General features: G+C 36.5%; 1 protein-coding gene across 2 annotated transcripts in view; it reads left to right on the forward strand.

The window, feature by feature from the left end:
* The first annotated feature begins 685 nt into the window (after positions 1-685).
* LOC149781431 (uncharacterized) overlaps positions 686-13,039 on the forward strand; it is a 67,933-nt gene continuing 55,579 nt past the window's right edge. Inside the window, exon 1 of one of the 2 annotated variants that reach the window (XM_089935517.1) lies at positions 686-818. The gene's annotated coding sequence lies outside the window, so the exon portion shown is untranslated. Of the gene's footprint in view, positions 819-6,693; positions 6,714-13,039 lie in introns of those variants that run through there. The other variant, XM_089935518.1, reaches the window with a different exon arrangement.

Raw genomic sequence — 13,039 nt, forward strand, 5'->3', positions numbered from 1 at the left:
TGACTAATTATTGTTTCATTGTAGATTGTACTAGTTGCTACATACTTCATTGTTAGATTGTTTCAAATGTTTTGCACTTGATCTTAAGTAACATTTACCATTCAATTTAATTCATGCTAATTGCAATGTATTGTTATTTACTGCTACGTTGTTTCTGTGTGTGCATATGTGTGTGGGTGGGTGGATGGAAGGGGGCAAGGCTCAAATGGTAAATACAGACTTTACATCGTCTAAAAAAAAGGGTGTACGGGAATTTACCACGCCACAGGAAACAGGACCTTTAGAAGGGTAATTCCGTATGCCCGGTCAAAAGTGCATAACTAATAGTATGAACTTGCGATCGACGATTTATCCTACGTATTTTTGCATCCATATGTTCATCGCTCTCATTATTGATATGCCGTTTTGAAGATTTATATTCGATATACATTCAAATATACACTTTATATTTGAAATCGCCCTGAAATAGTATTTCTTTTCCTCATTTCATCAGTATATTAGACATTTCAATTTTGCTATTCTGTTCTCATTGCATCTGTATATTTTGTAATATTTTTTTCGTCTTCCCTTTTCAATCCATAATGCCATGTGTTATTGTTTATTTCATTTTTCCCCATGTATCATATGCTATGTAGTCACCGGGAAATACATTTTATCGATTCAGCGTATTAGCCACTTATACGTTTGATAATCGACAAACTGAGCAAGTTTATCTCACCCAGCTGACCTAAATTCGCCATATGCCTCAAGTATATAGTGACACAGGGGCATTGTACATATTGTTTTAAGAGTGATACTTAATTCTTGGTCCCGAGAAGGTAAGAACAAATAGTTCACTTCTATATTTGTGCATGCAAACATGATAAACTAACATTATCGTTAAATCATAAATGAGCTAATTTGGTCTCATGCTTTGCGCACGTGAGCACGTTATGTCTGTGACAAGCGTCCACTGCAAAGCAATTTATTAGTGTTGTTGTTAGACAAGGTCACCTTGGGTAACTTATTTAGATAAACTGCGAATCCTTGTTTAAAAGATAGAACACCTAATCACTCAGAGATATTTTATCCCTGACGTACTTTTTTGAAAGGGTAATCTCATTCAAAGACATTCACGCGTGGCTTCGAGAGATCTGTATAATTGATTATCCAAGATAAGTGTCGCTCATTTCTTTTCTCTCCTTTGATCATGTGTGTGTGATTTGGATTTTTAACGTAGCTTTAAAAGAATCAGTCAAATTGCTACGATGTTTGCAGTGTGACAGTTTATAGTGATGTCTAGCATTGGGGCATCATGCCGCAGACATGTAACTGTCCCACTCCGTAACATATTCCTGACACCAGGTCTACCAGTCCCAACAGTGACCTAGCGAGGCAGCTGCTCTTACCGTTTTTATACGTCTTTGGTATGACTCGGCCGGGGTTCGAACCCGCGACATCCCGCATCCGAGGCGGACGCTCTAATCACTAGTCCACCAGAGCGGTCTTCTTTAGTTAAAACGAAACACCATCTATATTTTAAAGCTAATATGACTGGTACATAATGGAAGAACGTAAACATTTTTTTAACGTAGTTTAAGGTGGTAGAGTGTGTCTCTACCGTGTCTTTTTTCATACTCTTGCAGAAAATACAGTCCTTATATATTTTACGTGGTCGTTTTAAAACAAAGAATAAGTTATGAAGATTGTGTATTTATGTTATTCAAAATGCTGACTAGCCTACACACTTATTGGCGACTTTTTGCCCAATATTTCGTTGATACCCGGTCTAAATCGTTAAGCCAATATCATCTGACAGCGACTGGTAAATCAGTATCTCGACTGGTTAGCCATTCGCACCATAGTGACTTCATGCTCATAACATCTAGTTTGGAAACACCTTCCGGAACTGCACTGAATGGTTGGTAGCATCACTTCAGAGCGGTGCATCATATAAAACGTTCGAAATTCCATAATTTCAGTAAGGAAGATAGTTTATCAGCGGTCTCACGAACACCGGAAGTGTCATGCTGGGTCAGCGAATGCCTGATCGTTGGCAAGCCTCGTTCTGGGAGTTAAAGTGGTTTGTATAGACTTTACAAGGACTGTTTTCAGTAAGGGCGTACAGGTAGCACAGCGACCAAACTCGTTACTGAACGACCTGTCCCTACAGACCAGTTTCAACATGTGGACACGTACTCGCATCGAGATGGACACGTACTCGCATCGAGATGGAGTGCCAATGAATTTGTAAACATGCTCATCAAAGATAACAAATAAACATTACTTGCCGTAAAAATTGTATATTTAAACCGCATCGTCGAGTAAATACTTAAAAATTCACGTCAGGTGTACGATAACCTAGGTAATATAATCGCGCGTCAGGATAATCTTTGTCCTTGTTTCAACTGGCAAGTTCGTCTGTGCGAGAAATACTATTTTCATTAAATGCTGGCTGCTAGTTACCTTTTAAAATCGTTATCTTGTGCCACCTATCAGATTCTACAAGAGGATTGTAAGAAGTGTTTTCATCATGGTGGACGAATGTTTGTTTCGAGTTGGGATAGCATCGACTTTTTTTAGAATTTTAAGCCGAGGTCTTGGCAGATTTAACAAATAAACATGAATTGCCTTATACAATGTATAATCGCGTATTCAGGTTCTCCGTTGTTTTCATGCCTCAGCTAGAAAACTCTTTAACGCGTGAAACAAACCGTACATGTCTTCCTCGCAGTGGGATTCCACGTGAGTGGCTCTAGTCAGTCCGAACCGTGCTCTGAACTATCTGTTACACAATTTACAGTCGACAATTTACAGTCGACGTCACTTAGGGCTGCTTGAATCTTCCTTTTATCGTAATTTCACCATTCTTCCAATCTAACTAAAGTCAGAGAGGAAGGAAATGATTGGTTAAAAAAGCTGACATAAACCGGTCTTTGAAGTAATAACTATGGGTTTAAACGACGTTTAGATATATAATTTAGAGTTACGAGGTTCGACCTCTTAATTCTCAATTCTTTTTTGCGTGTTGTTACGTATATCTGATTTAATATATATATATATATATATATATATATATATATATATATATATATATATATATATATATATATATATAATTTATCAGTTTTAAACTTTTTATTCTATTATATGCTATTGTAATGTAAATTTATTCACTCTAGATGATACTTTTTTCAGGAAATGGTTTGACCTTGACTGTTAGTTTATAAAATGATTGGTTGTTATCAGTGTCATGATGAAACTACGTGGGTTAAGAAGTAAACATTTTTTCAAAAATGTTATTCTGGGAATAAAATCATTGGTCTAATCAAGGCCATATTCTGTGTGTGTGATATAAACATGATCACATGACCCTTGTTGATGTTTTAAAAAGCCCATATAACTCAATGTTTGAGAGAAATAATTTTTAGTAGAAGTTGGGCAGTGAAAGTGTTATGTTTTCTGTTTAGAGTTATTTCAAATTACTTGTTTGGAGTTATTTCAAATCACATGGATTCAAAAAGGATTAATTCTCTTATTTGTCTGGAAATATTCTGAAGAGTGCTTACACAGGGAAAGACATTGGTTACAAATTCAATTTGGATTTCCAACACCGGAGTGCCTTATTTGTATTTCTACCAAGAACAGATAAGTACAGTACTGACTACATCATACGTCATCGTCATCCATCTTGGATTTTACATCAGGATTCAAATTTGAAATTATTAGAACATTTATTACTAGGACTTTTGCAATTTAATTCGTGGATTATTCTTAGATTAATTTTGGATTTGATTCTTGAAACCGTAAGTTCTCCTTTTTTCATATTTTACAGAATTTTCCAGGAAAATAAATTATTTGTTAAATTTTAAAAAGCTTGTTGTTTTCACTCTTTCTGTGTTATTGTTTATTCGAGCCAAAACACGTAACAGTATGCTCCAAAAGTAGTGATGTGATACATTTGCTAAATTAGGTTAGTGACGAACCTAATAACAGCAACATTCGCACATGGCCCACAAATTGATTCGAGAGGGAATGAAGCGGGTATGAGAAGAAAAAGCATGCATTACGACTATGTGGTCTTAAACTAATTAACAAAAAAGAGATACAATCAAACATTTTTGTAAATACTTTATTTCCCTAGAATGCAAACCAAAAACAAATTAAATCTAAAATAGTCTCCAAATTATATCACAAATCTAAATATATAAAGTTCCAGTGGAATTCCAGATATATTACAAATACGTTCCAATCTTGGATCTGTTGATGTGCCTGCAGAACGTGGTAATGTGCCAATGGCCTGGATTGTGACGAGTGCTAAATATATTGTGATGTATTATAATAATATATTCCAAATATGTCCTTGTCTCAATTCAAAATCATTCAAAAACTTAATGTTTCTGTTCAGGGCAGGGATTAGTAATGTTTCAAGTAAACAACATTATAAATAGAAAACAAATAAGACACAATAATAGAAGCAGGACGAGGGCCAAAATTGTTGTATTATGTTGTTTATAAAATCAATGTCCCTAGTCAGGTACACAATGAACATGATTTTGGAAAAGGTCATTAACAAAATGCAATTATACATAACATATAACCATGGAGAAAAAGCACACCACAATACAAATTAGATATATCTAACACTTGCCCTCATACAGCAATGAAACGTGTGCAGTAAAGCTGAAATATTAATCAAATATACAGGTGATTAAAAACTGAATGACACAAAATATACATGAAATAATATAATATTATTATATACGTGAAAGTGCATCTGCAATTAGAATATATTTTCCCGATATGTGCCTCACGGAACTATTGTATTCCAGCAACATCAAACTCCACCTTAACAATCTATGATTTTTTTCCATCTTGCTAATGAAAGTATGTGTCTTGTGATCACTAAATACAACAATCGGAGAAGTAGCTGAACAAATGTTCACTTTAGAGTGTTGCAAAATCGATATCAAAGCCAAACATTACTAATCAATTGTGGAACAATTTCACTAGTTTGTATTTAATTATTTAGAAAAAATAGCACACTGGATGATCGATCTACACCATTTTTGTCTTCCTGAATCAATACTCCATCAACCCTATCAGCGACAGACATTTTAAATGATTAGCTGAAATTTGAGTTGAAACAACTGATGCGCTCACAAGCATGGCCTTAATTTCTCAAAAGCCTCCTGACATTTTTCAGAGCGATGACACTTGGTTTTCTTACTTAACAAACTGGTCAGGGGTTCAGCAATTAAGGACAAAATTGGACTAAAATTTCCGATATCAAACCATACGTAAATATCGCATCAGCTGCTTTTTACTGATAAGGCACAGGGAATTTCAGATATAGACTTGACCTAAACGTCTATAGGTTTAACCTGACCGTGTCCAAGGACACTTCTTAGAAGTGTAACACAAGCATGGAAAAACTCACTTTTGTATAAATTAATTGATAAATTAATTGACCAAAAAAGCATTACTGAGTCTATCAAGGAGTTCCCAAATGGTGTGCTTGTGATTTTTTCATGCGTAGTTGCAGATGATAACGTCACCAATTTAAGCACAACAATAGTCTAGACCAGATGTAATCATGTTCCTTAAACGTTGGAAAAGCACAAGGTAAACTTTTCATCACAAACGGTATCACTTTATATTGATAAAGCCCATCTGGAGTCACGAATGTCGAAATTTACTTCGGTTTTTGCGTCAGTAGAATCAGACAGAATCGTTTCAAAAGATCCAAGTTGGTGACATATTTTGCATTTCCAATTTTGAAAATACAGTCATCGATTCTTAACAATGGAAATGAACATGTTTTGGTCATACTGTTAACTGTCCTATAGTCATTGTACCTGTGGAGGTTTTATCTGGTTTCGGCATAAGAATAAGTGGTGAACTCTGTCACGTTTGCTCGGTTTTATGAAATCATTCTCCAGCAAATACTGAATTTCGCTTTACAAACATTCTTGTTTGAGAGAATTAATCCGTTATGGATGCTATGTCAGATGTGAGGAATATACAGTTTCAGCATCATGGTAGATTTTATTTGTTCTTGTAGGAACGTCTGGAAACAAGTGCTCATGCTGAAATAATAGCTGTTTTAGTTCATCATTTTATTGTGGCTGTATATGAGATAGGTCCCTGTCCAGATTATTGCACATTTCTGAATTCCGAAGAGTGGTTACACCAAAGTTACTACAGTCCGATTGTATTCAATTACAGTGAGGAATAGGTACATGATTAACAGGGATATCTCTATTATCATATAACAGGAATATTAATAATATAATTTAAGTCACATTCTTTCTAACTTTATAGGGACCATACTACTTAGCCTGAAGAGGATTTTGATATATGGGTAAGAGGCTGAAAACTCCTCTACTCTGTATTTCTGTCATAACTTAATTTCATTTTTGACTTGATCATTGGTGAGTGACAGACACAGCCTAACATTATTCTACTAAATGATTCGTCAAATGCAGGAACAGGTATCTTCTTGTTGGGGTTTCCTACCATTTGTCATATGTGACAAGATATATTGTTTTTTACAAACATCACTTTTAAATTTTGGAAAATAAAAATGACAATTTGTTTTGTGAAATGTCCTTTTTACTCTAGAATGACTAGTCAAGGAGTTTCATGGGCTAGGCTAAGAATTTTCTATCGATACGACATAGGATCAACAAGTTGGTAGTTCACTAACCACTCGTTACAAGCGGGTACCTCAGGTAATCTCCAGTCTCTCATAAGGACCCCTTTTTAACAAAATAACAAATTGGTACTTATGTGGCTTCAGTTTCACTGAAAGCTATCTGGAACAATCATATCCCAGAATTTCTTTCCTGTTCACCAATGAGTGAGTATCGTTTTTCGCCCTTATAAAAGTAAAAAAGAATGTTAAAAGGGGATCACTGTGTTCAATACATAGTGATCCATACCAGGAGTAAAAGTGACTTTAAAAGCCTGTTCGATAAATGTCAGGTAAATGAGTAACTACCTGATCAACATCATTCTCGTCGTTGTTCTAGAATATGCACAATCTGGGCATAAATCAGGGAATTCTGTTTCAATAGGATCGACTTTCTGTTCCAAACAAGGCTTATCAGTTACAAGTGGAATAACAGCATCCTTATCTATAGCAAATTCATTGCCAAGTAATAAATGAATAATCTAGATGTGTAACAACGTCTCTGTGGTGACTGTCACGGGTCCTGAGACTAAGTCTGATGACAAATTTACACAGTGGAGAGGAACATTAACACAGCTTGACTCTACTCCCTGAATAAGAACACCTTCATTAGAAGAAAGCCTCTCAGAAAGGCAAAGTACCTGATAATAAAAGCCTCTGAGAAGCACTTGTGTCCCTTAAAAATGTAATATGGATAGTATTGTCAGATTTATCATTTGCGTTCAACCTGGACTTAGAAAATTCCGGAAAACAAAGTGAATTTGGATTTCAGAAACGTTTTCTGAAATATTGTAGAGAAGTTCGTACCCCGGCCCACTTTCAATATTCTGTTGCGACTCTATGGTGGTCTAAAACTAAGTAATAGAAAAGAGCAAAAACCGATAAGTTTTGTAAAATTCATCAGATAAATAATTTTTTCACTAGAATACAAAGAGAAAGGTTGAGAAGAGCTTATAATATTGTGTATTAAATCCCAAATATTCACAAATGTTCCAAATTAATTCCAGTGATATTCCAAATAAGTTACAAGCTTGGTTGTGTTAAAGTTCAAGTAGTCTCAAACGTGGTAGTATGTCAATAGTATGGACTGTGGAGATGTGCTAGAAATCTTTTAATGTATCACAACAATATAGTTCAAAATTTCCCGTATCAGAATTCACTATAATTCCAAAACAATGTTTTTGTCCAAGAATATTATTGATCAGAACTTTGTAGTTCCAGTCTATAATAGTTTGAATCAATAACTCTACACAATGAAAATCTAAATACAACAATAAGACTGATTCTGCTATAAGATAGTAAGGCAAGAATGAGTAATTTCTCAAGTAAACAAGATTATTTAAACAAACTAAGACAATAATAAAACCAGGTTGAGGTTCAAAAGATCTTTTCTAGAACATTCCAGGTTGTCAGAGGGTACATTTTAAAATACAATTATACATAACATATAATCATTGAGGAAAAAGCCAACAAACAAAGCGAATTAATTATACGTAACATTATGTAAATATATGGCTTGGGTGAATATTAGTGATTGACTTTGGTGCAGGATTGCTTTCAATGGCGAACTGTTGCTGAAGACAATCCCACAGCGTGGTGTTAGTCTTTTGTGTTTACCTCGGTGAGGTCAGAAAATCTTATGTGAAATTTTCATCTTAAATCGGTTCACCTACGGGTGTCGCTAACTAACATCGGATTAATTCATATACATGTGGAAAGTGTACATGTTTCTTAGTTCCAGGGAGAAATGATATGACTGAAATTGCGATGAAACGACGATATTGTCTGCAACTCTATTAAGCTTATAGTCTGTAGCTCTAGTATAATTGAGACCTTGCTCCATGTTGAACAATCATGCAGCCCTGTACAAACTGTGAAAGTATGGCGCTGGTTGGCAACGATAAAGTCGGGAGAGGTGGCTCGCCGAGCACAAATCATGCAGAGTTTGCTCTCTCACAAAAGCAATTACCATCTGAGACATATAAACACTGGCTAGGATGATCTAGATTCACAGTGGAATTATCATGAATATAGTAGGCCTCACGTATATTTACACCTATTTACTCCACGATATGGACTAACTATTCCCTTATAAACAGCAACGAATGTTTATTTAAGGGGTCGTCAACCTACGACACGCTTGCCATAAGGTGGTACGTCAAGAGGTTTCGGGTGGCACGCGAAGGGCAGCCAAAAATCTCGATTTTAACAGTGTTACACTCTTACTGGTGACACGCGCTTGTTCATTTTGTAATTAATCAGGAAAATGTGGCACGCTATGTAAAAAAATTGCAGGTTTCTGGCTTATTTTTCTATATTTTTTTAAGAGCACGGTTTACAAAATAGAAAATTCAGTTATATGCTAGTTCGATGTGAGTATTTGTTCATAATGTTGAAAATTCTTCTGATGGGACAGACCGTTTAGTAGATACAGCTATCTGCGTTAACAGTTCATAAAGCCATCCTTACTGAACGCAGTGGAGAAATAGGTCTCTATAAAGTAAGATAACGCTCGAAACAAGGCTTGCAAGAAATCTGGTACTGTCGCATTTTGGTTGACATTATAGTTAGCTTTCTTAATAGAACTGTATCTCATACAAATGCAGAATTTTCATATTAGTGCTTATGTTTTGGACCGACCACATATAATGTATGTAATCAATACAAGTTTTCATTATTGAATTTAGCAAGTCGTGACACCATGAAACTGCAGTGGAAAATACGCTCAGCCGTTTCCATCTTGTCGAGAAATGATCTCAGATGTGTCGTAGGAATATATATTAGTTTGATGAGTTTAGTGAATTGCCTCTGGCAGAGTACACCACATATGTCGATACAGAAAGGCCAACAATGATCCGATTGTGACTTTGTCTCATTCCACCGCAAAACTGTGCCACGTGAACAAAAGTAGTTCCGAATATAGTCCTCGATTGCGTCAAATTACATCTGAGGCTTTTTCTCGACTTGACTAAAAAGGCTGAGTATGTTCCGATTGTGTAATACAAGGCTTTCCATAACACCCGACTTTACCTCGGCAAACTTACAAGTGCCACGGCAGTATCCCGTGGGCGAGAGAACACAAGGTCCAAAGTGTAGTCACACAATGAGCCTCGCGGAAGAAAGCATTAAAGGTACCCAATTCCTAAATCTTTCATGAATCCATTACGCACGAGTGCATCTGTGGTCGCAACCCTTGTTGGCCACAAGTTCTTACAGAATGCAAGATAACTATAGCCGCTGAGAACAGTTACATCACACATTATTGATCTTCAGATCTTCCCTGCTTGTTTGAGTCTGTCTATGCCTGCAGTGAACTCATTCATGTATAAGACAAAAAAAACGGAAAATCCCGCGTTGCTTATAATTCACAAAAAAGGAACCAACCATTTCTCGACTATTAAAACATATTGGCAACAGCCGATATAAAAATTATTGATATTGTTGGTGAAAGTGCTAACTGATAATGTGAGACAGCATTGTCATTACTAGATCACAGCTTGGATAAACACGTGGAACCACATTTGCGATCTTTATGGTTTACCATACCAAGATGTCAGCTGCCATAAACGTGCCGGACCACGTATGCGATAAAACGAGTTATGTACACTATCAATAATAATATGCGATGAAGTGGCAATTCTTAAATGACATCGTTTCTACATCTCAATTAGGGAAGGGTGTGTCACATTGTTTTTCCCCATCGTTGTTAACTTTATATATAAGATCTTTTCATTTACTGTCAAGAGTTTTCGCGATCTATTCATTTTCTGGGTCACACTCTTGACAGAAACATTTAAGGTTCGAATTACATTCGATATAAATTATATTTTTCCTTATAATCTAGGAAGCATCGAACTCAGAGTGGATTGCGCATGAAAATGAAAGTCCAAGCTGTGTACTAAAACTGTCCATTATAAATACGAGTAATGAACAATCCTTTAAGACATAGTTTGGTCCAAAACAAAATCTGAGCCTTCTGTTATGCTGTTTTGCACCTTAGGGGCTTATATGGGGTTGCCAATTCAAAATCTTAGCATTTGACTCATTTGTTGACTGTAAAAGGAAGCGTGCAACAGCGTAATACAGCAGTGTGTTTATTACTCTTAACGAAATAATATTCACAAGAATAACCCGAGCGCAGACTGTTTCCTTTTGCGTGAGAATATTACATTCTATATTGACGAAAGCATCACCGATAGAAACGTATAGTATTTTGATCCACGAACGTAGAGAATGTGGGATGTACATTACCTGAGCAATGCTTGTGTGTTTGTAAGGTCACAGAAAAGATTAGATCACTATTGTGCCTAAATCTATCGTACTGTTTCATCAAAGAGCCTCAAAAGATTATGATTTTTAAATACGTATCCGGATGTTCTGACAAATTAATCGAGTTAGGGATAGTTTGGGAACAAGAACAACGGAAGTTTGATGTCATTATATGATATTTTGCAATTAAAGTTTAAGCTACGGACGTTGAACGATTCCAGCGATGACGATACTGCAATGACCAGTGATGACGACATCGAATTGAGCATTGAATCTAGCAATGGGCAAATCAATTAGAAAAATGATTTTGAAAATAATACAGCACTTAAATCCACACCCGACTTTCATGTGGTATACGTCTTGATGTACAAGGCCACAGAAGTGGAGAAGCATTGACTTTAAGTTCGATGGAGCAAAAGCTAAAAGCCGAGTTATGCAAGCACTCCAAAATGTGTGATGATGTTGGATACAAGCGTGCAAAGTCTGGCTGTGCTCGAGTTGGTGCAATAATCATTGATGGGTAATTTGATTGATTTAGGCTGAGACCGATTTTAGGGAAGTTCCACCCAGGTGTGAAAATCTGTTTTATAAAGATGCTTCAAAGAAGATGCCTCTTCATTAACGAAATCCTGATTTACAAATACAGATTACCATAACACAAAAATATTGCATGTCGCTTGAAGGACTGCATGAAATCCTAACTCATCATCTGAATTATCCATTTCGTATGTGGATATAAAACGAAGGCGACAAAAAAAGGAAGGACATTGGGACATACTCAATATAAAGGTGTATGCCTTGAAACAAATTGAACACAGCGGCAAAACATTGCACTATAAATATTGTAAATCAATTTACTTGTGTTTTACGTTATGGTTTGACCGTGGTTTTTGTCTATGACTTAAATCGCCGAGTATTATCTTGAACTACATCGTTGAGTTAAAACACAAAATCATTGGAATATTATCGAGGATTGAAGGGATTACAGGTTCTGACATTGGTAGAGCAAAAATGTTGCAAGCATGTATTGCTAAAATGAGCAAATAGATAATTATTTCCGCTTATACATAGGTATGCCGACTGAACCAGCTTAAGCAATGCGCGGTATGTTTACGGCAGGAATATTTGAGCTAACATTACTCAGAAATGAGATGTAAAGCTTCGTGAAACAACAACGCAGTTACAAATCAAGATTCCTTCACGTGCTAAGCGAGCTTTAATCGCACTTGCGGTGGCGGATGGAAAAGACCGCAGCCGTATCGCCGCTGTTACTATCGCTGATGTTGCCACGTATATACATTAACGAGTGAAAGCTCTCGAGATCAAGTTTGACAGACTCGTTAGCTATTTCGTAGATTACTGAGCAGTCATTCCACATACAAAACAAGTAAAGACGCCTGAACCTTCTCTCAAGCATGCGTCCGTCGATCATATCAACGGTGGCTTCTCTATTCGCAGCCATCTCTTGGTGTAATATGAACAGTCATCTTGTTGCGGACTTTACTATGACAATTTCCACCAATTCGGACGGTGCCTTTATAAACATGCGCGGACAATTTCGCAGTGGTTCCCTCATTACCTAGAACCGTGACGATACCGAAGCCATCAATGATGATCGACAAAGGTTCCCATCAATCTTCGAGACGTTTGACGCTTACATCCGACAAGATTCGGGATGAACCTTTCCAGATGCGCATAAGCTTACGTTGCTGCTTCTCCATACAAGTCTTTCCACGGGTCGAGTTAGATTCCGACACCGAAATATGTTCAACTGAGGACTGTGATAAACGAGAATAAAGACAACCAATGTTTAGATCTTGTCCGTGCTGCAGCCCGCACATGATAAAGCCTATCATCTTTGAAAATACCGACAGTACCTGGGTGGGCTCTAGTTTGGACCCTGATACCACCGTTAATGTGATTGCTTTGAATATGGCCTCCAGATGGTTCAACTATCCATAACTTCTACGAACGTACTTTGTTTCAAGTGACCTACTGTTGCTGTGCAACATAGAAAACACGGAATGATCTTTTGTCTCAGCGGCATAGTAACATTAAGCGTGAATGAACAATTTTTCACGAATGGTTTACTGGCTC

The sequence above is a fragment of the Sinohyriopsis cumingii genome, chromosome 15 (genome assembly GCF_028554795.1).
Source record: "Sinohyriopsis cumingii isolate HCF-2022 chromosome 15, ASM2855479v2, whole genome shotgun sequence".
Lineage (NCBI taxonomy): Eukaryota > Metazoa > Mollusca > Bivalvia > Unionida > Unionidae > Sinohyriopsis > Sinohyriopsis cumingii.